General features: G+C 43.3%; 2 pseudogenes; one reads left to right on the forward strand and one right to left on the reverse strand.

Moving 5' to 3' along the window:
• Window positions 1-8,422: 8,422 nt before the first annotated feature.
• LOC127674727 (melanoma-associated antigen 10-like) lies at window positions 8,423-8,972 on the reverse strand (annotated as a pseudogene).
• A 2,789-nt stretch (window positions 8,973-11,761) lies between these two features.
• LOC127674728 (melanoma-associated antigen 10-like) lies at window positions 11,762-27,627 on the forward strand (annotated as a pseudogene).
• The last annotated feature ends 322 nt before the right edge of the window (window positions 27,628-27,949 follow it).

The raw sequence follows: 27,949 nt of genomic DNA on the forward strand, positions 1-27,949 counted from the left end.
GCAATACCCAGGTATACCTGACTCACTATAAAAGGAGCTGCTTGCCCCCTCCTCTCTCTCTTGTTCTTTTGCTCTCTTCCCCTCTTCCCCCTCTGTCTCTTCTTTCTCCATTCCCCTCCCTCTGCTGCCCTCTCTCCAAGTGCTCATGGCTTGCGTCTACCCCTCTACATTCTCTCTCTCTCTCTCTCTTTCTCTCTCTGTCTCTCTCTCTCTTCCCTCCTTCATTCCCTCCCTCCCTCTCTCCCTCTGTGTCTACTATCCCCCAACTCCCTTCCCCATGCCCTAAATAAACTCCATTCTATGCTATACTCATCCTGTGGCTGGTACCTCAGGGAAGGGATGCTTTAGCATGGGCCCACAGAGGCACCCACTTCCCCCACTTCCACCTCACCATAAGTGCCTCCATCAAGCATATCCCTGACTTCTTTTTCTTTTTTATAAAACACGACAGAAAGCCATTTTGGTAAAGTCTCAAATGGAAATAGAGAACATATTTTTGGGAAATGGATTATTCTGTTATAAATGGACAAGAAATTGATGATTTGTATCCTATGTTTTTTTTTTTTTTTTGTGGAAGATTGACTTAGTGAATGACAAATATGGTATTATGCGGGGGATTTTTCTAAGCAAATGTTGAAAATATGGTTTTGACTTGTTTTTCTTTGTTTGTTTGGGTTTTTTTTTGTTTTTTTTTTGTTTTTTGTTTTTTTTTTGTTTTGTTTTGTTTTGAGACAGGGTCTCCACTCTGTACACTTGGCTGATCTGGAACTCATAATACATATATACATAATACATACATACATATATACGCACACATATGTATACACAAACATATGGCTGGCTTCAAATTCAAAGAGATATCTGTTTGTCTCCGCTTCCAGACTGCTAGGATTAAACCTACCTTTGCCTCCTCTTGCTGGGACTGAAGGCTTATTTTATCACACATGGCCCTCTTCTGATTTCTTAAAAGAAAATGCCATCAAAGAGAGCTTAATTAAAGAATGGATTAAAAGCCAAAGAAAAGCAGATCTAAATATCCTATTCATAGCTCCAAGAGTCACTAAGATTTCTGGTGTTACTTTTATAGGTATATTAATTCTCATGAGAGTTCTGCTCTCAAAGCCAAATCCTTTCTGAAAGATCCTCCATTTTAGTAGCATTATGAACACCTTGGTCAGCCTGGACCATAGGTCTAGGCAGGTGCCGGGTATCCTTCTAGCCTTGTCACTTACTAGACAGGGGTCTGTGAAATTCCCAATGCTGGGAGCTTCAGGGCTCTTCACCTGGGAAATGGGTGTGATAGCCTGTCCATTTGGATTGCTATAACACATCTTGCATGTGAAAACCCTGTTACCGTGCCTTGAGTGAGGGGGACTGTAGTGAAAGATAGATGGCTGGTAGCCCCTTCTACCCTGGGATGGTGTCTTATGCCAAGAGTTTCAGAGAGTCAGTTTCTTGTCATAATATCAGGTAGCATGACAGTAGGCATGGCAGGCATGGTGATGAAGAACTGGTTGACAGCTATATCCTGATCCATAGGTAGAAAGATGAAGATAGAGAGACAAAGGCAAGACAGAGAGAATATGGGGTATGGGCAGACAGGCAGGCAGGTAGGCAGGCGGGCACTGGGCCTGGTTTAGGCTTTTGAAACCTTAAAGCTCACCGCAGTGATACACTTCCTCCAACAAAGCCACATTCCCCTAAATCTTCAATCACATCAAAAAGAGTTGCACTCCCTCGGGACTAAGCATTGCAATATATGAGGCTGTGGGAGCCATTCTCACTCACACCAGTACAGTGCTGCTGCCATCGCTTTTCTACAACATATCAGAAAATATGTGGCGGCTTCCGGGCAGCCAGCGGAGAGATGTCGGTGTGCTCTGGTGAATACAGTGGGCCCCAGCAAGAGCCTTCAGGTGCCTGCTTTGGGATCTGAACAGCCTGGGCCACAGCACTCAGTCTCCAGGAAGTGCAGGAGACCTGTTGTGCACCCAGAAGCAGTCTGGGAGCTCACAGCACAGCTTGCACCTGTGGCACAGAGCTGAGGTTCCAATCCTAAGGCCTCTGGCGGTAGCCCTAAGACCTCTCGGCTTCCGGATCCAGATCAGCCGGGGCAGCAACACCACATCTCCAGGTCCTGCAAGAGGCAAGAGGGGCTTCCGGGCGGCCAGCAGGGAGAAGTCGGTGTGCTCCGGTGAATCCAGCAGGCTCAAGCAGGAGCCTTCAGGTGTCTGCTTCAGGGTCTGAACAGCCTGGGCAACAGCACCCTGTCTCCAGGCAGTGCAGGAGGTAAGCTGTGCACCAGAGGCCACCTGGGAAGGGGCAGCTTGCACTGGTGAGTCCAGCATTGACAAGACCAACTAACACCAGTGAGAACTAGATGGCAAAAGGCAAACGCAGGAACATCACTAACAGAAATCAAGGCAATATGTCAACATCTGAACCCAATTCTCCTTTACCAGCATGTCCTGGATACCCCATCACACCAGTAAAACAAGATTTGGATTTAAAATCACTGGTCATGATGCTGGTACAGGAACACATGAAGGACATACTTAAAGAAATTCAGGAGAAAATGGATCAAAAGTTAGAAGCCCTTGCAAGGGAAACACAAAAATCATTGAAAGAAATCTAGGAGAATACAAAAGCCAATAATGAGGAAACGCAAAAAACACTTAAAGAAATACAGGAGAACTTTGGTCAACAGGCTGAGGTCATGAAAGAGGAAACACAAAAATCTCTTAAAGAATTACAGGAAAGCACAAACAAGCAAGTGAAGGAGCTAAGCAAAACCATACAGGATCTAAAATCAGAAGTAGAAACAACTAAGAAAACTCAAAGGGAGACAACTTTGGAGATAGAAAGCCTTGGGAAGAAATCAGGGGACAGAGATGCAAATATCAACAACAGAATACAAGAGATAGAAGAAAGAATCTCAGATGCTGAAGATACCATAGAAACCATGGACTCAACAGTTAAAGAAAATGCAAAATGCAAAAAGCTTGTAACCCAAAATAACCAGGAAATCCAGGACACAATGAGAACACCAAACCTAAGGATTATAGGCATAGATGAGAGTGAAGATTTACAACTTAAAGGGCCAGCAAATATCTTCAATAAAATTATGGAAGAAAACTTCCCTAACCTAAAGAGAGAGATGCCCATGAAAATACAAGAAGCCTACAGAACTCCAAACAGACTGGACCAGAACAGAAATACTTCCCGTCACATAATAATCAAAACACCAAATGTGATAAACAAAGAAAGAATATTAAAGGCAGTAAGAGAAAAAGGCCAAGTAACATATAAAGGAAGTCCTATCAGAATCACAGCAGACTTTTCACCTGAGACTATGAAGGCTAGAAGATCCTGGGCAGATCTCATGCACACTCTAAGAGAACACAAATGCCAGCCAAAACTACTATATCCAGCAAAACTCTCAATCACCTTAGATGGAGAAACTAAGATATTCCATGACAAAACCAAGTTTACCCAATATCTATCCACAAACCCAGCCCTACAAAGGATAATAGGAGGAAAACACCAATACAAGGAGGGAAACTTCACCCTGGAAAAGGCAAGATAGTAACCTTTCATCAAACCCAAAAGAAGTTAACCAATCAAATTTAAAAAATAATGTCAAAAATGACAGGAAGTAACAATCACTATTCCTTAATATCTCTTAACATCAATGGACTCAATGCCCCAATAAAAAGACATAGACTAACTGACTGGATACGTAAACAGGACCCTACATTTTGCTGCTTACAGGAAACACACCTAAGGGTCAAAGACAAACGCTACCTTAGAGTAAAAGGCTGGAAGACAATTTTACAAGCAAATGGTCTCAGGAAACAAGCTGGAGTAGCCATTTTAATATCCGATAAAATTGACTTTCAACCCAAAGTCATCAAAAGAGACTCTGAGGGACACTTCTTGCTGGTCAAAGGAAAAATACAACAAGAAGAACTCTCAATCCTGAAAATCTATGCTCCAAATGCAAGGGCACCCTCTTTCGTAAAAGAAACTTTATTAAAGCTCAAAGCACACATTGCACCTAACACAATAATTGTGGGTGACTTCAACACTGCACTTTCCTCAATGGGCCGATCAGCAAAACAGAAACTAAACAGGGACACAATGAAACTAATTGAAACTTTGGACCAATTAGATTTAACAGATATATATAGAACATTCTATCCTAAAGTAAAAGAATATACCTTTTTCTCAGCACCTCATGGTACCTTCTCCAAAATTGACCATATAATTGGTCACAAGACAGACCTCAACAAATATAAGAAGATCGAACTAATCCCATGCCTCCTATCAGATCACTATGGAGTAAAAGTGGTCTTCAATAGCAACAAAAACAACAGAAAACCCACATACACTTGGAAACTGAACAATATTCTACTCAATGATACCTTGGTCAAGGAAGAAATAAAGAAAGAAATTAAAGACTTTTTAGAACACAATGAAAATGAAGACAAAACATACACAAATCTATGGGACACAATGAAAGCAGTGCTAAGAGGAAAACTCATAGCCCTAAGTGCCTCCAAAAAGAAAATGGAGAGAGCATACATTACCAGCTTAATGACACACCTGAAAGCCCTGGAACAAAAAGAAGCTATTTCACCCAGGAGGAGTAGAAGGCAGGAAATCATCAAACTCAGGGCCGAAATCAATCAAGTAGAAACAAAGAGAACCATACAAAGAATCAACAAAACCAGGAGCTGGTTCTTTGAGAAAATCAACAAGATAGATAAACCCTTAGCCAGACTGACCAAAGGGCACAGAGAAAGTATCCAAATTAACAAACTTAGAAATGAAAAGGGAGATATAACAACGGAAACTGAGGAAATCCAAAAAATCATCAGATCCTACTACAAGAGACTGTACTCAACACAAATGGAGAATCTCGAGGGAATGGACAATTTCCTTGACAGATACCAAATACCAAAATTAAATCAGGACCAAATAGATCATCTAAACAGTCCCATAATGCCTAAAGAAATAGAAGGAGTCATAGAAAGTCTTCCAACCAAAAAAAGCACAGGACCAGATGGTTTCAGTGCAGAATTCTATCAGACCTTCAAAGAAGAGTTAACACCAATACTCTTCAAACTATTCCACAAAATAGAAACAGAAGGAACACTACCCAATTCCTTCTACGAAGCCACAATTATGCTGATACCAAAACCACACAAAGATCCAACAAAGAAAGAGAACTTCAGATCAATTTGCTTATGAACATCGATGCAAAAATACTCAATAAAATTCTTGCCAACCGAATCCAAGAACACATCAAAACGATCATCCACCATGATCAAGTAGGCTTTATCCCAGGAATGGAGGGTTGGTTCAATATACGGAAATCCATCAATGCGATCCACTACATAAACAAACTCAAAGAAAAAACCACATGGTCATTTCATTGGATGCTGAAAAAGCATTTGACAAAATTCAGCATCCTTTCATGCTTAAAGTCTTGGAAAGAACAGGAATTCAAGGCCCATACCTAAACATAGTAAAAGCAATATACAGCAAACCGGTAGCCAGCATCAAACTAAATGGAGAGAAACTTGAAGCAATCCCACTAAAATCAGGGACCAGACAAGGCTGCCCCCTTTCTCCTTATCTTTTCAATATTGTACTTGAGGTACTAGCTCGGGCAATTCGACAACATAAGGAGGTCAAAGGGATACAAATTGGAAAGGAAGAAGTCAAACTATCATTATTTGCCGATGATATGATAGTCTACCTAAGGGACCCAAAAAACTCCACTAGAGAACTCCTACAGCTTATAAACAACTTCAGCAAAGTGGCAGGTTATAAAATCAACTCAAGCAAATCAGTGGCCTTCTTATACTCAAAGGATAAGCAGGCTGAAAAAGAAATTAGGGAAATGACATCCTTCACAATTGCCACAAACTGTATAAAGTATCTTGGGGTGACTCTTACCAAACATGTGAAAGATCTGTATGACAAGAACTTCAAGACTCTGAAGAAGGAAATGGAAGAAGACCTCAAAAAATGGGAAAACCTCCCAGGCTCATGGATCGGTAGAATCAATATAGTTAAAATGGCCATTTTGCCAAAAGCAATATACAGATTCAATGCAATACCCATCAAAATCCCAACTCAATTCTTTACAGAGTTAGAGAGAGCAATTATCAAATTCATCTGGAATAACAAAAAACCCAGGATAGCTAAAACTATTCTCAGCAACAAAAGAAAGTCTGGGGGAATGAGTATCCCTGACCTCAAGCAATACTACAGAGCAATAGTGTTAAAAACTGCATGGTATTGATACAGTGACAGGCAGGAGGATCAATGGAACAGGATTGAAGATCCAGAAATGAACCCACACACCTATGGCCACTTGATCCTCGACAAAGAGGCTGAAAACATGCAATGGAAAAAAGATAGCCTTTTCAACAAATGGTTCTGGTTCAACTGGAGGTCAGCATGCAGAAGAATGCGAATTGATCCATCCTTGTCTCCTTGTATTAAACTCAAATCCAAATGGATCAAGGACCTCCACATAAAGCCAGACACTCTGAAGCTAATAGAAAAGAAACTGGGGAAGACCCTTGAGGACATCGGTACAGGGAGAAAGTTTCTGAACAGAACACCAATAGTGTATGCTCTAAGATCAAGAATTGACAAATGGGACCTCATAAAATTACACAGTTTCTGTAACGCAAAGGACACCATCAAGAGGACAAATCGGCAACCAACAAATTGGGAAAAGATCTTCACCAATCCTACATCAGATAGAGGGCTAAAATCAATGTATATATAAAGAACTCAAGAAGTTAGACTCCAGAAAACCAAACAACCCTATTAAAAAATGGGGTACAGAGTTAAACAAAGAATTCTCACCTGAAGAAGCTCAGATGGTGGAGAAGCATCTTAAAAAATGCTCAACTTCATTAGTCATTAGGGAAATGCAAATCAAAACAACCCTGAGATTTCACCTTACACCAGTCAGAATGGCTAATATTAAAAATTCAGGAGACAGCAGGTGTTGGAGAGGGTGTGGAGAAAGAGGAACACTCCTCCACTGCTGGTGGGGTTGCAAATTGGTACAACCACTCTGGAAATCAGTCTGGCGGTTCCTCCGAAAACTGGGCACCTAACTTCCAGAAGATCCTGCTATACCACTCCTGGGCATATACCCAGAGGATTCCCCACCATGTAATAAGGATACATGCTCTACTATGTTCATAGCAGCCCTATTTATAATTGCCAGATGCTGGAAAGAACCCAGGTATCTTTCAACAGAAGAGTGGATGCAAAAAATGTGGTATATATACACAATGGAGTACTATTCAGCCATTAGAAACAATGAATTCATGAAATTCTTAGGCAAATGGATGGAGCTGGAGAACATCATACTAAGTGAGGTAACCCAGACTCAAAAGGTGAATCATGGTATGCACTCACTAATAAGTGGATATTAACTTAGAAAACTGGAATACCCAAAACATAATCCACACATCAAATGAGGTACAAGAAGAAAGGAGGAGTGGCCCCTTGTTCTGGAAAGACTCAGTGAAGCAGTATTCGGCAAAACCAGAACGGGGAAGTGGGAAGGGGTGGGTGGGAGGACAGGGGGAGAGAAGGGGACCTACGGGACTTTTGGGGAGTGGGGGGCTAGAAAAGGTGAAATCATTTGAAATGTAAATAAAAAAAAAGATATCGAATAAAAAAAAAATAAAAGAAAATATGTGGCCAAGCAGGACACAGAAGAGCTAACAGGCCACAAAGAAATTTTAGGAATAAAATTAATCAAGTCTCTCTTTTCTTGGACCCACTTAAAATGCTGAGTGCAGATTACTCTATTCTGCAGAAAAACTCCTAGAATGAGTTAAGGACCAGGTCCTCCACTCCCTCCCTCCATTCCTCCCTCCCTCCCTTCATCCATCCCTCTCAGCTGTTTTTCCACCCAAATAACTAATTTCTCACACACTCCCCAAACAAAATGCTTCCTCACATTTGGCCAAATTTTGCTGTAGATAACTGAACTAAAATTGTATTGCTGAGGGAATACCAATTCAAATGCTTTGGTCAGTTGTGACAGTTTAGAATGGAATGAAAATCATCTTTGTTTTTATGAGATAGTAGACTCTCTTAGCATAATAAACACTGATAGATATATCACTAATATAATCTGCAACATAAAAATCTCCAGCTAATAAACTTTATAGTAAAACCAGCAACATTTTGTAATAAAAAGATACCCCAAGTCACCTGCTCAGAACGGGAAGGATGGAGTGATTCAACATTCCCACCAGCTCTCTAAGTATGGTACTTAGACCAAACACTCTGCCTGACCTGATGTCGGATGGGAACTTCAAGTGCACTAGAATGGGTGCTGCTCAGAGCATAGTACCATCTGCTGGGTGAACCTGGACTAGGCCCTCTTTGTCTCATCTCTCAAAGCTTCTGCATATCTGAAGGAATTGGATCTGGGATGCTGCCTAACTATGCTGTCATAAAACATCCAGACTTTCATCTTGGTGGTTTCCACATGGGCCCTTGGGCCCCATAGGAACCCATGACTAGGAGGGAGGCTACCAGGCACCAGCCTATATTCCAGGTACACTTCCTGCACAAAATGCTCAGTGGGCTCCCCATACATGAAATGATTCGTCCCAGAATTCAGCCAAATATTATTCAATACATTCCATAGCACCTCCTCACTGACACTGTTGGTGGTGCACGGAATGATGATTATCAGGCCTCTCTTGGGAATGCCTGTAACACCACGCTGCATCCCATCATAGGTGATCCCCAGTGGGGACAGGACCATAGTAATGGACAAGGGGGTTCACTGCCATAACCTCAATGCCAAAAAATAGCCACATGCAATCAAAGGACTTAATAAATATCACATGGTAGAACAGCTCATAAGCTCCTGTGATCCTATCCAGCATTTCTGTCTGGGTGAGCAGGGTCCTCATACTTAATGAGCCGGAAATGCACAAAATCAAAACCATTTCTATGTAGTGCTTCAGACTGGGAGCTTGAAGGGTTTGCAAGTTCTTGCACCTGGTTGCCAAAGGCCTCACCAAATGGTTTTCTGCAGTGTAGTCATGGCGGGGGGGGGGGGGGGGGGGAGGGAGGTGAAGGGGACAGAGAAGGCAAGGCTGCTTAGGGTCATACAGGAGGAATGGCAAATGGCTTTTGGAATAACTCATTGGAATGCTTGTCAAAGGTGACCACAGCTACATGACTGGGCCTTGGCATGACACTGCCCTAGAACTGTGTCCTGAGGATTGCATGTTGTCATGGTTGTGCTTGCTGTTGTGCTTGCTGCTCTCACATCTCTCTTAATCTAAAAGTTATATGAAAACTTTAAGGGAGCTTCAAATCCCTCACTGGACAGAGATTGGCACTCACTCTACTAATGCTTGATCTCTTTCAGGTATTGCTACTGGAACAGAATAATCATTGAATCTCCAACCTGGAGAAGAACTTAGAGACATAGATTGTCAGCAGTGACCACCACCCTCAGAAAGCATTTGGAAAAATAAAATTGTTAGTGAAGCTAGGCTGAGATGTTTTTGCTACTGCCTCTGATGTAGAAAATCTTAGGGAACTATATGAAGTTCAAAAAGGCATGCTCTTATTAGTCAGGCTAGGGACCCTTCATGGTCAGGGAACAAGAACAATGACTGACGTGATTCTCACTGAGGTTGGACTCGTGATGATTGATTTCTTATGCCTCAGCTTCCTGATACAATTTATTACGAATTTCTGATGAGTAGATATGCATTCTGAGGATTTAAGGTATATACACATATATATAAATCTCTGAGTGTGTGTGGGAACTTGCTCCATCGACCAACTGTTGGATGTATGTATGTATGCATGTGTATATACGTATGTATGTATATATGTATGTATGTATGTGTGTATGTGAAATTCCTGGAGCCTGCTTGCTGAATCTTTGCTCTAATCATTTTATGTGTAAATGTGTATATGTCTGTCTGTAGGTCTGTATGCATATATATATATGCATGTACATATATTTGTATGTATGCATATATTTGTGTGTGGACTCTGCTTTTTGTTTGTCCCACTTTGTGTGTGTGTGTGTGTGTTGTTTTGTATTTTTATTTTTTCACTGGTACTACTTAATGTTATTTTTTGTAAAGTATTAGGGAACATATTGGTTTTTCATAATTATTTAGTAGAAGAAAGCTAAAATGTAATCACATTGTAATTTTATACTGCTTGAAAGATTTTGCTGGGATGTATAGGCTATGTAAGGAAAATTAAAGTGGAGGGGTTGGAACATTGTTTCTCATATATATATATATATTATATATGCAGTGTGTGTGTGTGTGTGTGTGTGTGTGTGTGTGTAGGATTTGTGTGAGTGAGGGTTGGAACACTGTTCCTTCCACCCATCAACTATGTGTATATACACATATATATAAAGCTCTGAGTGCGTGTGGGAACTTGCTCCATCCACCAACTGATGTATGTATGTATGTATGTATGTATGTGTATGTATGTATGTATGTATGTATGTGTATGTGTGAAATTCCTGGAGCCTGCTTGCTGAAACTTTGCTCTAATCATTTTATGTGTAAATGTGTATATGTCTGTCTGTAGGTCTGTTTGCATATATATATATATGCATGTACATATATATATATATGCATGTACATATATTTGTATGTATGCATATATTTGTGTGTGGACTCTGCTTTTTGTCCCACTTTGTGTGTGTGTGTGTGTGTGTGTGTGTACTCGCGCGTACACGCATGCACGCGTGAATTTTCTCTCTTTTCTTCTCTTTTATAACCTGCCTCAAAGAGTTAAAGGAGCTCAATGTTTTTCTGCTGGCTACAGGGAGTACCTACCCCAATGAACTAAGCTTTGTTCCCTTAGAGAAAAGTCTTCTGGGTAACTTCTTTAACTGTTGGCTGCTATAGACAGCAGCCCCAGTAGGAATGTGCATCTACCTCTGTCAGCTGCTGTAAGCACTGACCCACAAAGGCTGCCTGCCTTGGTTTACCCTACCGGTGAAAACTGGTCTTTGACAGGCTCAATTAATGTACATATGGATTGTACGATACATACTGAGTCAGCATCACTCATGTTACAGTCTTTTTTTGTTTGTTTTTTGGATTTGGTTTTTTGGAGACAGCGTTTCTCTGTATAGCCCTGGCTATCCTGGAACTCACTCTGTAGACCAGGCTGGCCTCGAACTCAGAAATCCACCTGCCTCTGCCTCCTAAGTGCTGGGATTAAAGGCGTGCACCACCACCACCCACAGTCTTGGAGAGAAGGAGTATATTCAGTATTAGCAACCTGCTTTGTATGAACTTAGATAATGCAGCTAGTTGAAAATACTCCTTCCAGAAATTAATTGAAATCTTAATTCCAAATTTCAACACTTGTGAAAGCAACCTCATTTGACAATAGCTACTTTGTAGTTAATATGAGATCATTAGAATGGGTTGTTCATCCAATATGACTATGTTCTTATGAGAAAAGGAAAATCTGGACACATACACAAAGGGAAATCATCTATATATGTCTTGGGGGCATATGATTGTGGTTTCAAGGCATCACAAAAGCCCCCAGGAAACCTCAGCATTTTCTTGTGGTGGCCGTGAAGGAAGGAGGCTCTTATCCACTCCGGCTTACGCAAGTCAGTCCCTGGGTGGCACAGGTCTACCCAGGAAGCTGGTAAGAGCACCAGATGCTGAAAATGTACCCCCAATGAAATAGGAACATGGGGTTCTGTGTAAAGTCAGTTGGATTGTGTTGTCCTGGGGGCAAACACATGAAGGAATGTTTCCTTGAAGTGGCCACAGGTAAAAGACTAAGGGAAACTTGTGAAAGAACTTTTAGATGGAGCAGACATAGGAGAAAGGATGTTCTGCTAAAAACAAGCACATGAAAGGACTCATGATGAAGGGGACTTCAGTAACAACACACATGTATTGGTCTGCCTTACATTGCATAGTTGAGTTGCATTTGTCTGGACCCCACGAAGAGAAATGCACCAAAAACCTGATGGTGTGCTTCGGTTTCTTGCAGCTTCCAAGGACTTGGGTTGATTGGCAGAGTGATGTCAGCTGAGACAGATGCATATTCTGAGGCAAGACCTGTGGAAGACACCTGATGTGTAGAGGGTATAATTAAGACTCAAAGGACAAAGATGGGTACTGAGTTTGGCTTGCTTAAAGAGGTAGCTGTGTAATGCTTATGGGTCTCACTTCTTCTCTGATCTTTGCTTCTCTGACAGAGGCACAGCCTAGAACTTCTCCTGGCATCCCTCCTGGTCCCTCCTGTTGACTTGTGCAAAGGCTGAGGCCTGCTTTCTCTCCTAGGTAGTGCCACCACTGCTGATTCATGTTTGGTATCAGGATTCTACCGAACTAGACTGCTGGTGTCTTCATGAAATGTTTGTGAGTGGATCGAGCTGCCTACTAACCCGTGTACTGAACTCCTGATCTCCAGACAACACAACTGGTTATTACAACAAAAAAATGTCCTTTCTAAACAGGTCCACTTCTCCTGTATCCTTTCTTTTTCCACTACTGCTGGTGGGTGATGGCCTACAAGGGCAGGTTAAAACATTTAAGAACTACCATTAAAAGTAGGCTTTGAAAAAAAGAACTTAGCATTATACTCCAAAATAAAGTAGGGCACAATGGGCATGTCCTGCCTGTCCCAGCTCTGCTGTCCTTTGCCTACTTATCCATATTTTCTGCACTTGTCCTCTATGTGTCGTGATATATTTGTTTCTACCAGGGTCCTTGCTTCCAAAGTGGAGTATCACATAGGGAGCTGCCCTGAGTTTTGTATGATCACTTCATTTATTCTTCCCCAGGGCTCCAGTTCACCTCTGACCTCACATCCCCTTTCCCAACAAAACACAGAAAATGTTTTTCACATGTTTAAAAGACATGTCATCACATATATCAGTGTGCTGTTCTGAAGCAAACTGTATGTGTAAAGTCCTATTGCTACTAGTAGGTACCATAGTGAACCCCCCCAAAAGTAATTATGAATGTCAAGGGGGGGGTAGGTAGTTCTGGATCTTCTACTGGGAGTACAGCAAACCAGACTCTTCTCACATTCTTTCTCTATTCAGATTATCTTATAGTGTAATAGATTTAGAATGGATCACTATTTCATTAGAGGCAGTGAGTAGACAGTGCTTGAAAGAGAATTAAATTAAGAGACAGTGGTCTGTCCTGGGTGGGGAAGAATGGGAACATTATAGCATTCATAAATGCACACAGGAATCTAGTGATGAGTTTGCCATTTACTGGGCAGGAATCCTGGGAACTTTCTAAAATCCCTGTGACTCGGTTGCTTTTTCACGTGTAAGTTCAGATGAATTTGGAGACATTTTTATCTGAATAGAAGGTATAATGTACAAATGCATTAGAACACCGGACACAGTAAGTGATATACTGGATAGTTAGAGATGGTTGGGTGTTTCTAGTAGTTCCTGTAGCAATGGAAAGTTACTGTGTGTTTCTCAGGACATCTCAGGAAAGTCTCAGTTCACTTAGGGAAGCTGAGTAGAGAATTAGTAACAGTTGCCTTCAAAATATTGGTGAATTTTTCCTTGCTGAGTACACCATCTTCATCTGATCTGTCCTTCCCAACAGGCTCCCTTTATACTAATACTCCTCTTCCCAACTATGTCCCACATTCCCACCTGAATTAGTTTAAGTAAGCTTGTAACTCAGCTTCCTCGAGGGCTGGCCCCAGGACACAGCCAGACAGCACAGTCCCTTCTTTCTGGCTGCAGAAACATGCAGTCATCACAAGAGGTCCATATCTGGGATCTGTCTCATCTGGGACTCTCCCCTCTACTTGACATCTAAAATCCTCACTACCAAGGTCTTCATGTCCCTCAGACTTCCTATCCCCAGTCCTGAGGCAGAAAGGAAATGCCGCCACAACAACCACCCTTCCAGGGATCCTAGGCAGTAGAACAAGGGCAGAAGGGCTCTATATGGTCCCTTGTTTGAGAGGATGCTAGGTCCCTCTCTACATTCTCTTCTTCCGATGTTAGGCCACCTGGTTGCTAACAGATACTGGACACCTCTTCTGGTAGCAGTAATTGCTTCCCCTGTATAACTTTATTTTTTTCAAATTCTATTTTAATGATGGTTCTTAAATGTTTTAACCTCTCTTGTAGCCCACCACCCACCAGAGGTAGTGGAAAAGTAGGGATACAGGGGAAGTGGATTTGTTTAGAACAGTGCTTTGGAGCAACTCCCATCTGTGTTGTCTGGAAATCAGCAGTTCAGTTCACAGGTTAGCAGGCAGTGGCATATCAGTCTACTCAAAAACACCTCAAGGATACACCAGCAGTCCAGTTTGGTAGAGTCGAGGGAGCAACACAAGTGACAAGACCTAGCAGAGATAGCCAGGCCTCAGCCTAGGCTTGAGCTAGCAGGGGGACCAAGAGGAACTCCAGGAGAAATTTTTGGCTGTGCCTCTCTCAGGGAAGTGAAGATCAGAGATGTGAGACCCACGAGTATTGCACAGCTAGTTGTACCAGCAAGCCAAGCTCCGTCTCCATACTCCATGGAATCCTATGTATACCTTTCACATATCATGTGACCTCCACCTGCCTTACCTCAGCTCAGCTCTTGCCTCAGCATGTGTCTTGCATCAGCACGTGCATCCAATCAGCCCAAGTCCTTGGAAGCAGCAATAAACTACAGTCTACCTCCAGAAGTTTTCTGGTGTGTTTCTCACTATGACATCCTGACAAATGCTGTTCAACTATGCAATGTAAAGCAGACTAATACATGCATGTCTTTAGCAAAGAATGTCTCATCATGTGCCTTTCATATGCTTACTTTAGCAGAACATCCTCTCTCCTGTGTCTGCTTCAGCAAAACATTCCTTCACATGTTTGCCCCAGCAAAACACCATCAATCCGACTTTCCAAAGAACCCTTAAGTTTCCACTTCACCATTGGGATCTGCAGAGCACATTTCACACCATAACTCATTTTCCTGACAGAACGGACAAAATAAGGATGGAGCACACCCGGACACAACTTGTGAAGTATCTCAAAATTGGCAGAGGGAGTAGGGATCCACATTTGTCTTGGGGATTCTGAAGAGCATTGTATTAACTCCCCACAAGGCACCTCCTGATTCCCATCTGTCCTTTGAACAGGAAGTCAGAGGTGACAGCTTTGGGCCACAGACTTCCCCAGAACTAGGGGTGACAGCAAAAATAGCTTTCAGATCTTAGATCAGAGGTCTCCTTGCTTTTCCTTGAGGACTTTGGCCCCATACCTCTACAGATTTTAAGTCTTACTCCCCAGGAAATGCCAGGTCCTACCTGACACACTACAGGATGATAGAAAGTTGCAGTGAGTCTGATTATCCTCCACCAAGGTCTGACAGGAGGACAGAGGTCCTAATGTGATCTGAAGTCCAAGATTGTGATTCCCATTCAGTACCAGAGTGCATTCATTCATTGGGAACCCTCGAGAAAGAATAGGTAGTCCAACTTCAGAAAGGAGCATGCATGACCATCTCCCTCTGGGAACTTTAAGAACTGTCTTTCTGTACCCAATTACTCACATTTGGATGTGGAAGCGATTTGGAGGGACTGGTTGTCACAAAATAGGGGAACTCTTTTGCTGGAGGACTATCAATAGGAGCACTTGGAGAATAATCTTCATATATGTCGCATCTTCCACAACACATTCCAAGATCTCACCTTAACTCACAAAGAGGCCTAGTATTCTACATCCTGGGACTTGGGCAGGTGGTTTGAAGCCATTTTGTAGCATGCCTATCATGCAGACTTCTATGGAGTGCTTTCTGAGTCAAGGTGAGTGATTTTAGGGTTGCCAAAGGCCTTTTTTTGGGACAGAATGTTTAAAAATAGTTCAGTGCTGGTACTGGTTAGAGTGTCACTAAGAGGGACCTGATAGTTAACACCTTGCTGGGAGCCAATTGCACAGGTCTAACTGACACTGTGGTGGGGAGAGATTTCAGAGAGTCTCAGAAGATTTTGTCTGTAACTAGGGGTAGAACAAAGCACCAAACAAAGCCCATTTGCAAGAATCAGCCTTTTGGCTAACCAGTTACTATAGAGACAAAGAAAAATGGTTTTTAGGAGCGAGGTTGTTCCTGACAGTGGCTTTGTATTTATGGTGTAAGTGGGACCCAAGAGGTCAACAAAAGCTCCACTTTATCTAGGATACAAACACATGATATTTCCATTACAGTGATGTTGGTAGGAAAGTCCTATTCTATATCCTCAGCTTGGACTCAGGCATGCAAACAATTTTGGGTTTTAGAAAGACTAGGGGACCCCAATCCATATCCCAGAAAGATAGAAAGGCTGGAAAAATAAAGCAAAATTGTATTGTTTTGGCCATCAAAGAAATAAACATAGTATGACTGGAGGTATTACCTCTCTTTGGGCTTCTACATCTCCTAGAACTTGACACTGTTAGAGCCAAGGTTTTAGGTTCCTGTAACTTGCAGGATGCCTAAGTGCCTACTTGGTGAGATGATCCCCTTCTCCACTCTTTTAAATGCAAAAGAAGTTCCTGGAGTGGAAAGCCAGTCTATCAGAGCAAGGTTGACAATACAACAATACAAGCTTGACGTAAGTGACAATTTCTAGATAGTGCATTCTGAAGTAATACCGCCTGGCCCCTAGTATGGTCCATGTTTTTTGTTTTTTGTTTTTTTGTTTTAAATGGTATCCTTGCCATTCAGAGCACAGGTGGGCTTCTACATACCTGTATATCTTGTGAAGATACCTTGAGGAGGTCAAACTGTTTAACTGTGACTTTGATTCAGACTGTGGTGTGTGAATGAGTGGGGAGATTTATCTTGAGAGTCAGGCCTCAGACATATAACAGTATGGAACTAGGACTACCCAGGACAAACAGAAGACCTCTGATAAAAGAGATGCAAAAGCTGCCTGCTCTGCAGCACAGAATGTGAGCGGATGTTCACTGTACACCAAAGTTGTCATCTCTGACTTGTGGATTAGGTGGTAAGGTGATGTTCAGAGGTGGCATTGGCCTGAATGATGGAACTGGGATCCAGGCAGGGCTTTGTGGGGAATAAGGAGGAAGATAATCTTCATAATCTGGAAGAGAATATAGGCCTCTGACCTTTTTGCCAGTCTTGAGAAGCCCATGACCAGGTATATCCAGAGGTGATTCTTCCTGCTTCTGTCTCCTCTTTCAGGAAGTTGTACTTGTCGAGTTTGGGGTACCACCAGAGCCCAGAATATGACAATGATCTGTGCCTCAGTTGGTATTTCACCAGGAATCCAAGGTATCATGGTCAACAATGAACACATAAAGAGGAACCAGCCCCCAAACAGAAGGCTGAAGAAAGCACATATGCCCTTGTTCTGATGACTGGGGAGCAATGAGTGGGGGCTACTATGCCATGCATGCAAAGCAGGGATCTCCAGAAGGAGAGCGAAATGCACTTCAGGCAGAATTTTGGAAAACCTGTTTCAGCAGAGATGAGCCCAAGAGAGGGAGTCATAACTACCAGTGAAGAGGAGTTGTGGTGTACATTGAACAACCTGGGAGGGATCATGGCATATATGCAGAGAACAGAAGCCTCATCAGTGAACATTTTGTACAAGAAGGATACCTGGAATGCAGGCAGGTGCTAGACAGAGATCACCCTAGCCATGAGTTTCTGTGGGGACCCAGGGCACATGCAGAAACCACCAAGTTGAAAATATTGTGTGTTTTTTTGCCAGACCTGTTAAGCAGGATTCTAGATCCTACCCCAAGAGCCTAGATCAGGATGGCCCAACAGACGGTACTGTGCTCTGACCAGCACCCATTCTAGTGCACTGGTAGTTCCCATCCAACATCCGGTCAGGCAGAGTGTTTGATCTAAGTACTGTGTCTTCATTTGAGAGCTGGTGGGAGGAGAGTGTGAACCATTCCATTCTTTCTCTACTGACTGTGTGGCTTGGGGTTTCTTGTTATTACATAATGTTGCTATTTTTACTAAAGGCTCATTAGCTTAAGAATTGTAAGAATATGAATGGCATTAGCAACATACCTCCTGTTGTTGCTTCATTTTAGGACAATCTTAGTGCTTTATAAACAAATGAGAATGAAATTTATAAACAAATGAGAATGAATGAGATGAATTTATCATAGGTCTCAATATACCATGGTATTCTAATAGGAACTACACAGGAATTGGGAAAGAACTTGTCATTTACCTGAAAAACCGAATAAAATTTTATATTTTTTCCTAAATGGTTTAGTCTCCTGTTCTGGTTACCTAATTAAAATGAAAGGTAATGTAAGATGAATGCAACCTCTTTCCTGACCTTCACTGAGCACCAGCTGCTCAGTGTGTTAGCATGGAACGTGAAGAAAAAGGCTTAACTATCCTTTTCTGTGAAAAGGTGAAGTTCATCTGCAACATCCCTGTCAGCAAGGCAAGCTAGAATTCCATTTTTTTCACAATATAAGTCCAGAAAGGCTTCAGAGGGTTCCCCTGGGGCAGGTAGTCCCTTGACAGTGGTGTAAACCAAGGAAGTCATAGGTCTCAGAAATATTGACCATGTAAAGACCTTAGGGAGGTGTGAATGACTTGGGGCTGAGAGAAAAGAAAACTGCTCTGAGCTGTCACTGTTGGTGACACAACCAGGTGTCACTGGGATAACACATACAGTCAGGAAGGTTGTATCCCCATCACCTATGTACTGGCTGGTTTTGTGTGTCAACTTGATACAGGCTGGAGTTATCACAGAGAAAGGAGCTTCAGTTGGGGAAGTGCCTCCATGAGATCCAGCTGTGGGCCATTTTCTCAATTAGGGATCAAGGGGGAGAGCCCCTTGTGGGTGGTACCATCTCTGGGCTGGTGCTCTTGGGTTCTATAAGAGAGCAGGCTGAGCAAGCCAGGGAAAGCAAGCCAGTAAGAAACATCCCCCCATGGCCTCTGCATCAGCTCCTGCTTCCTGACCTGCTTGAGTTCCAGTCCTGACTTCCTTTAGTGATGAACTGCAACGTGGAAGTGTAAGCTGAATAAACCCTTTCCTCCCCAACTTGCTTCTTGGTCATGATGTTGTACAGGAATATAAACCCTGACTGAGACAACCTAGAAGCAGGAAACCAAAAAGTGCAGAGAGGAATCTTGTCCTGGTGCTAGAGTTACAGATGAACACATCACATGTAGAGCATGGTTTTCCCTGCCCTCTGCACAGGATTCCTCATATAGGGTAGGATCACAGAATTGTGAAGCCTAGAACTCCCTCTCTGATGCTTGTCTGCCTCCCTGGTCAAGGGAGACACACCAGACTAGTAAGATCATTGTGTGTAGTGTGTGTTTCCTGCATGTGAAGTGCACCACACATGACCCAGGTGTCCCCAGAGAACAGAAGAGGGTGCCAGATTTCATGGAGCCAGAGTTACAGATGGTTGAAAGTATTCATGTGCATGCCTGAAATTGAACCTGTCTCCTTTGCAAGAGCGGGAAGTGTTTTGACAAAGGTCCAGCCCCAGACCAATGGAAGTCTGAAAAGAAATCATTTGTGTATGTATACATGAGTGTGAGGGTGGATTCTTATATGATGTTTGAAAGGACAGAGAATATATTTCAGGGCGGTTCTTCCTTCCACCTTGTGATGAAAAAATGTCACTTGTTTCTGCTGCTGCTGCAGTCTGTAGTCCTGGCTGGCTGGCTTTCCAGATGCTGGCCCATTCTCCGGTTCTCCCATGTTTCCAAGGGATACCAGGATTGCAGGCATACACTGCTGCATCCCACTAATTATTTGGGATGCAGGGAAGTACATCAGATCCTCGGGCATGAAGAGCTACCAATTCTATCCTGAGATTCAGCTCCCCAACAATAGTATAGCTTTTTAGCTCAGTTGCCTCTAGTCAAGTTTTGACACATAGTCAACAGATGTCTACTGAGTGAGAGGATTTAGTGAAGTGTCTTTGTGAAATTACATTCTGGCTTCCTAGCTTTCTCCAGTCCTATCTTTCTTTATAGCTCTGCTAACTCAAGGAACCGGGGCTTTCACATGCAGCAAACATACTCCAGTCATCCCTGTGTTAGTCCCATGTCCTAGGAGAAGAACCTTTAGGCTCCTGACATTGGGAATGTGCCTGATTCTTGCCTAACAAATGACAAACAATCCTGAGAGGAGGCCAGGATCCTGTATGTACCTGTAATCCCAGAATTTATTACATCTACCAGACCAAGGCTGTCCCTCTGACAAACACAGGGCTCTTCCTGGATCATTGTAATATCTTAGCAGACCAAAAGTAGAAGGACCTTCCAGGAGGCCTATATGAGGAGAACAGTCTTAGACGAAAGGTGAGTGCATGAGTCAAGTATATGTAGAGACTGATACTGAGTGCATCCAGCTGAGCGTCCCAGTATGGGAGTTTCTGTTCATTCCCAGCACATTCCAGTGCCCCTTAAACTGACTGTCCCCCCATGTGTGGCCAGTTACATCCCTGCATCTTTGCTCATCTTATGATGTCCTGATGCCTCCTCTGTGGGCTACAAAAGAGACCCTGCCCTCACTTGTGACTGTCATTCACACTGAACAATGCACCTGTTGAGGTGTTTGCTGAGAGTGGGCACGTGTGGCACACACAGCAGAGACTCACAATCAAAGGTTCACTGGTAGGTCTAAAGGGAAGAGAAGATACTCTGCCTCCCAAGTGAACAACAATGAACTTGTGGGGAGTCTGGGGGTCCAAGGATGCCTCAGTACTAATTTCGGGAATGAACTGCTGTCCACCTTTCTACCTGCAACTCCACATATACTGATCTGGGGTGAGGTTTGTACTGAAAGCCATTTTGTGAGGTTTCTGAAACAGATAATGCCCCTGTGAACCTTTTGAATTTAAGGTAGGCCCTTGGGGAAAATGTAAAAGGTACCTTTGAGAGTTGTGGTCCCAAGGTCATGCAGCCTGTTCCCTTCCCATTACTGTGGACTTGAATGAAAGGTCATTGTCTCTTGTGGCCTCTGGATATCAAGTAATAAAAGTGCCTGACCAAGATTTACCCTTGCAGGACCACCTAACATGATAGATAATATATTTGATGCAGTTCCTGATTATCACATACAGGAGGAAACAGCAGCCAACTAGGGCAGAAATGCTGAATGGGATCAAAGATATTATGAAGATTACTCTCCTGTGATCATAATTAAGGACTCTGAGTCTGTGAGGCAGGCCTTTGGCTTCCACACAATACAAGTGGACGCAATTGTCCATCCTTACTGCCTTGTATCTACCACAGGGATCTCCTATGACGGGATGCTGCCTGGAGTTCCTGGCATACCCAAGCCAGGCCTGCTCACAATGGTCCTTTCCATCATGTTCACAGAGGCACCTGCATCAGTGAGGGGGTAGTCTGGCGTGTGAAGAGTACTATGGGGCTGTATTTCCAGAGGGCCCTTGCCATGTGGACGACTCTGGAGTCCCGCTACTGGGAATTTTGTGCAGGAAGGGTACCTGGCATACATCCAGGGTCCTGAGAGTGATCCTTCTAGCCTGAGGTTCCGTGGGGCACAAGGGCCCATATCCAAATGACCAAAGTGAAAATCTTGGAACTTAATTGCCCACATAACTGGGAGTACTCCTAGAGGTTGCCCCTTCAGCTATGGAGGTGCTTTGAGAGATGAAGGAGAACCTAGACCAGGATCGCCCACCAGATGGCACTTCTGCTCTGACTGGCACCTATTCAAGTGTACTGGAAGTTCCCATCCAACATCAGGTCAGACAGAGTCATTGGTCTCACTATTGTCCCCTCATTTGAGAACTGGTAGGAGGAGACTGTGAACCTTTCCATTCTTCCTCTACTGACTGGGTAACGTGGGGTTTATTGATCTTCCAAAATGGTGCTGCTTGTACTACAAAGTCCATTACCTGGATATGTTTTACATTTATTAATGGACTTCATAAGACATGCAATTTCCTTTTCCAGGTTTGTAGAACATTATCAGTTTGAGAAGAGAGAAGAAAGAGTCTAAATTGTAGTGTGTTACAGGATACCAGGTCAATTGAGCAAGTTTTTCCTGAGAAGTGGGAAAGAAATTGTCATTTACCTGAAGAAGACATTACTATTGTTACTGTTTTTGCCTCATGATCTTTACCATGTCCCATTCTCATTAACTAGATGAGTCCAAACATACATAAGTATGGAATTAGAATCTTTGTCCCTTCTCAAATACTACAAAGAGTGTATGCTTTGCAACAAGCACAGTGTTTTGATTCGTTTTGTTTTGTTTTTCTTTTTTTGAGGTCACTTTTTTAATCAATTAATTTATTTACTCATTTTTACATCCCAATATCATCTCCTCTTCTTGTAGTATCCCCTCACACAGATCTTCCCCCCATTCCTCCACCTTCATCTGCACACACATTTCCCCCTTCCCCTGGTACCTCAAGTCACTACAATAAAAGGTGCATTCTCTCCAGCTAAGGCCAGACAAGGTGGCCTATTTGTGGGGAGGGGATCCATAGGGAGACATGCAACCTATTCAAGGAACAGCCCCTGCTCTGGTTGTAGGGCATCTGCATGAGGATGAAGCTGTACATGTCTTGTATGTGTGCAAGGGGCCTAGGCCCAGCCCCTGCACACTCTGGTTGGTGGCTCATAGGAATTCACTTTGCAGTTAAATTTTTATTTTCAAAAGTGCAGGAAATATGCTCTCAAGAAATAGTAACATTCTCAATGGAGATAAAATTACTCTGTATGAAATACAAATGGCTATGCCATTAAGTCATTACAAATAATAATTTATCTTACATTTTAAGATGGTCTCTTTTGTATTTATAACATTAAAACACAAAGTTATTGTTTATGTAGCAGTGAATCCCTCTTCAAAATACTAGTTTTTCAAGGTTCATATCAATACTAATTTAAAGTAAAGAAATCATTTTAAAGCCCTAAAGTCTCATCAAAAATATGTTAAGAAAATGGGGATGTGGTAGGGGCTCAGAGTCATTTTCTGAGGTGTCAGGAAGTGGGAAGACTGCATGTGTTCCTTGCATCTGTGACTTTTGCTACTTGAAACCATTTTGTGAGGCTCCTGGAACGGAGACTTCCAGAAACGGGGTTCCAGGCACTTGAGGGGATCAGAGACATTTTCAGTGGTGCCTGGAAGAGCATCTTTAGCAGTGATTCAGGTCTGTAGGAATTGGGGGTGGGATTTGAGTCATTTTCTGCAGTGTCCGGAAGTGTGGAGGCTGCACTCAGTTTCTTGATAGGGGACATGGGCATGGGGTCGGGGCGTCAAGACCATTTTGTGAAGCTCATGGAACAGAGACCTTCATACACGGGGTTCCAGGTACCTGAGGGGTTCAGAGTCATTCTCTGTGGGATGGCATGGTTCAGGTCTGTGGGAACTGAGGGATGGGGACTCTGAGCTATTTTCTGAGGTGTCTGGAAGTGTAAAGGCCATGGTTGGCTTCTAGAATAGGGGACATTCTAGAAGGGGTTGAGGCCATTTTTTGAGGCTACTAAAACAGACATTCACATAGTGGATTCCAGGTACTTGAATGGTTCAGGGTCGTTTTCTGTGGAAGGGTATCTTTAATGTAGTGCTTCAGGTCTGTGGGAATTGAGCGGTGGGGAGTTGGAGCCATTTTCTGAGGTGTTTGGAAGTGTGAAGGCCACACTAGGCCTCTTGGATGTGGGAAATTGGGGAGAGTCGAGACCATTTTGTGAGGCTCCTGGAACAGAGAACTTCAAAAACAGAGTTCCAAGTACTTGAAGGGTTCAGAGTCATTTTCTATGGTGCCTCGAAGGGCTTCAGTAGGGACTCAGTGTTTCAGGTGTTCAGGGATTTGTGAAGGAAACTTGGTGCCATTTATTGAAGTACCTGGAAGTATGAATATGAAGGCATACTAAGCTTCTTGCATGTGGATCCTTAGGGGCCTGAAGCCATTTTATTAGGTTCCTTAAGGGAGACCGTCAAGAAAGGACTGCATCTCTATTCACCACCCAAGGGGCTTAGAGCCACTTTCAGAAGTGCCTGAAAGCCTGGAAGGATGTCATTAATACTGTGCTTCAGATATTCCTTAACTGGGGAAGAGGAGGAGCTCAGAACTATTTTTGACACTACTGGAAGTTCCTGGAATGGAGACCCTCACCCACAGGCCTTGGTGGTGGCAACTCAGAGTAATTTTCTGTGGTGCCTGGAAGGGAGTGAATAATTCTACTCTTTAGACATTAGGCAAAGGAGGGACACAGTCATTTTCTGACATACCTGCAACAGTGGAAGTCATACAATGTTTCTTGCCTAAGAGGCCTCGTGGAGTTTGAAGGTATTTGTGATATTCCTGAAAGAAAGACAGTCACAGATGGCATTCTACATCCAGGCACTTAGTGGGCCCATAGCCATTTTCTAACTAGCCAGGGAGTAGGTCACACCAGGCTACCCACATAGGTAGATGGTAGCCATTTTGTGAGCTGATTTCAGTGACACCCACACCATGCTTTCTTAGAGTATGTGACTAGTTTCCAGGTCTGAAAAGGCCCCTTTGAGAATAGAAAGTTTTCAAATAGACCTTTGTTGACACTTTGGTTAACATGTCCCCAAGGGGGACAGACAGAACTGCTAGCTGTCTTGAGCAATTTGTAGAGATACAATCTAGCCATTGTATTCTTTTTGGCAGTCCAAGAATGGTGATTAGGGTGACTGGAGGTATTACCACTACTAGGGCTTCCATATCTCTCTCCTAGGAATTGACAGTATTAAAGCCAAGGTTTTATGTTCTTGTTGCTTACAGAATGCCCAAGTATCCACTTGCTACAATGAACCACTTCCCCACTATTTTAGATACAAAAGAAGTTCCTGGTTGGGAAGGATACTCTATCAGAAGCAAAGAGACAGCATAAGCTTGATTTCTAGATATAGGTTCTGAATTAATGCAGCCTGGCATCAAGTATTGTCCAAGTTAAAAAATAATGGCATCCTTGCTATTCAGAGCACAGTTGGGTCACTACACACCCTTGTATTCTGGGAGGCCTTGAGGATGCCAGAATGTTTCACTGTGCCTTTGCTTCAGACTGTGGTGTGACAATGAGCAGGGACATTTTTCCTGAGAGTAAGGCCTCAGATAGGTAAAGGTAAGGAACCAGGACCATCCAAGAAGAGCATAAGACCCTTGAAAAAGGACATGAAAGGCTGCCTGGTCTGCTGCACAAAATGTTAGTGGAGGTCCACTGAATACCAACGATGTCATCTCTGACTTATGGATTAGTTGCTAAGATGGTGTTCAGAGGAGGCTTGGCTATGACAGATACAAGTGGAGGTCAAGAAGTGCTTTGTAGGAAATGAGGAGGAAGACAATCTTCATAATATGAAGAAAATTATAGAACTCTGCCCACTTTGCCAGTTTGACAAGCCCCTGCCCAGGAATATCCAGAACTGATATATCTTGACTTCTGTCTCCTGTCTCAGGAAGGTGTGCCTGTTAAGTCTGGGGTACCACCAGGGTCCATAGGGTGCCAGGCATCTGTGCCAGAGTAGGTATCCATTTTGACCAGGAATCCAGGTATGTAGTCATGCTCAAAAATGAACATGTGAAGAGGGCCACACCCATTAAACAAAAGACTGCATAAATCATGTATGACACTGTGGCAATGACTGGGAGCCCTTATTAGGGGGCTGTTATGTCTTCCATGGAAAGCAGGGATCTTAAGAGAGTGAGCTAAGATTCTCTACAGATGGGTTTTGGGAACTCCTAAATCCTAAAAAATGAGCCCAGGACAGTTAGCCATTAGAGTATATCCCACACAGGGGTCCCAGTTCTGTGGAGATGATTACAGGATATTCAAGTGAGGAACTTCACCAGAGTGGGAGCCCTCCCTTGAACATAGTTCTTGGTTAAGTAGACACATGGGAAGTTCAGGGAAAGGAACACAGGGGATGAGCAAAGGAGTCTCCACTCCAGACCACAGACAGTAGCCACACAAGAGACTTCCCTGAGGCACTGTCACACAGAGAGTCCTGAGCAGGTCTTCCAGTCTGAATTCCCTGCCATTGTTCTAGACAGGAGAGTAAAGAAGCTGAAGGGCCTGCTGAGAGCACCTTGACCTGGGTCATCAGAGGGAAGATCAAATCTGTGAGGACACGGGGAGAGTTGAGAGAGTCCCTTCCTCATACAGAGTCCACAGTACCTTCCTGTCTGCCTGAGTGGATTCCTTCCCTTTTCCTGTTCTCCCTTTCTCACAGATTAGCATCTTGCCTTAAGAAGTTGGACAGCAGGATCATCTAGAAGAGGCTAGATATAGGCATTCTTCAAGGTGAGAATCAGGGTACTGTACTGTTTTAGCACAAATAAACCACACTGCATTGGGTTCTCTCAGTAACCCTTGACAAGGTATCAGGATGTGGGAGGTGCCTTTATTGCCTTCCGTTCCACTTCAGAGATACAGAAAGTTGTTCTGAGAATTTACATTAGGCAAGAAGAGGTATGCACAGTGAAGCCTTGTATGTTCTTCCTTTAGGCCATGATGTATATAGTACCACTATACTTTGACCATAGAGCATTCCCCCAAGAAAAATTCTGTAACAGGGGGATTTGAGAGCTGCCCAAGGGACAACTATCAGAGTTCATTCACCTTCTTACTTTCTCCCTCACTCTTATGAGTCTTCATCTCTGTGACCTCCAAAGTATCCTGTCTGTGATCTCAAGAAAACTCAGCATGGATCATCCTAAGACCAGCCAGAACTCCAGTGTCCTGGACAGCACTTAGTCCCAAAGCAAGGCTAGGGACCTGGAGGGTTCCCAGGTCCCCATAGCAGAGGCAGGGGAGGTGGAGACCATTGCAGCTACCTCAGGGTGTGTGTCTGTGGGAGGAATGCTGGGTTCATCCCAGAGTTCTCAGAGGGTCTCCTAGCCTCCTACTGCCATGGGCTTCATTGTAGGGGTACCATCTCTTGAGGGTTCTCATAACCAATCCAGTGCAGTGACCAGTGCAGTGTTCCCCACACAGGAAGCAATAAATAGAAAAGTAGTTAGTCTGGTGCACTTCCTGCTTTTCAAGTATTGAAGTAAAAATACTTAGTAACTAAGGCAGAAATTCTGGCTGAGATCACAAGAGCTTATGAGTTGTCCTACCATGTGACATTTACTAAGGCCTCTGATTGCATGTGGCTATTGTTTGGAATTGATGTCATGCAAGTATACCCTCTTCTCTCCTACTCTTTTGTCCCTGTACTGGAGATCACCTATGGTGCGATGCAGCCCAGCATGGTGTTCCTGGCATACCCAAGGCAGGCCTGGTAATCATCATGCTGTGCATCATCTCCTTGCATGACAACTGTGTCAGTGAGGAGTTGTGGCATATATTGAATAACGTAGGGCTGTATGCTGGGATGGATCATTTCATGTATGGGGAGCCCAGGAGACTAATCATTAAGCATTTTGTGCAGGAAGTGTACCTGGAACACAGGCTGGTTCCTGGTAGCCTCCCTCCTAGCCATGAGTTCCTGTGGGATCCAAGGGCCCATGCCAAAACCACCAAGATGAAAGTCTGGATGTTTTTTGCCAGCATAGTTAGGCAGCATCCCAGAACTAATCCCTTCAGAAATACAGAGGCTTTGATAGAAGAGTTACTGGGGCCCTAGTTCAGAAGCACCTTGCAAATGGTACCTCTGCTCTGACCATCACCCATTCTAGTGCACTGGTAGTTCCCATCTAATATCAGATCAGGCAGAGTGTTTGGTCTAAGAATTATACCCTCATTTCAGAGCTGGTGGGATGAGTTCCATTCTATATCTCTTTTTCTGACTGGGTGTCTTGGGGTTTCTTGCAGTACCAAAATGTTGGTGCTTATATTAGAAGGTTCCTTAGCTGTAGATGCTTCACGTTTATGAATGCAAATGCTAAAGCATGTATTCTTGATTCAGACTAGGAGAGTCTTATTTTGGGAAAAAAGAAGAAGATTGC

This window comes from Apodemus sylvaticus, chromosome X (genome assembly GCF_947179515.1).
Source record: "Apodemus sylvaticus chromosome X, mApoSyl1.1, whole genome shotgun sequence".
Classification (NCBI taxonomy): Eukaryota; Metazoa; Chordata; class Mammalia; order Rodentia; family Muridae; genus Apodemus; species Apodemus sylvaticus.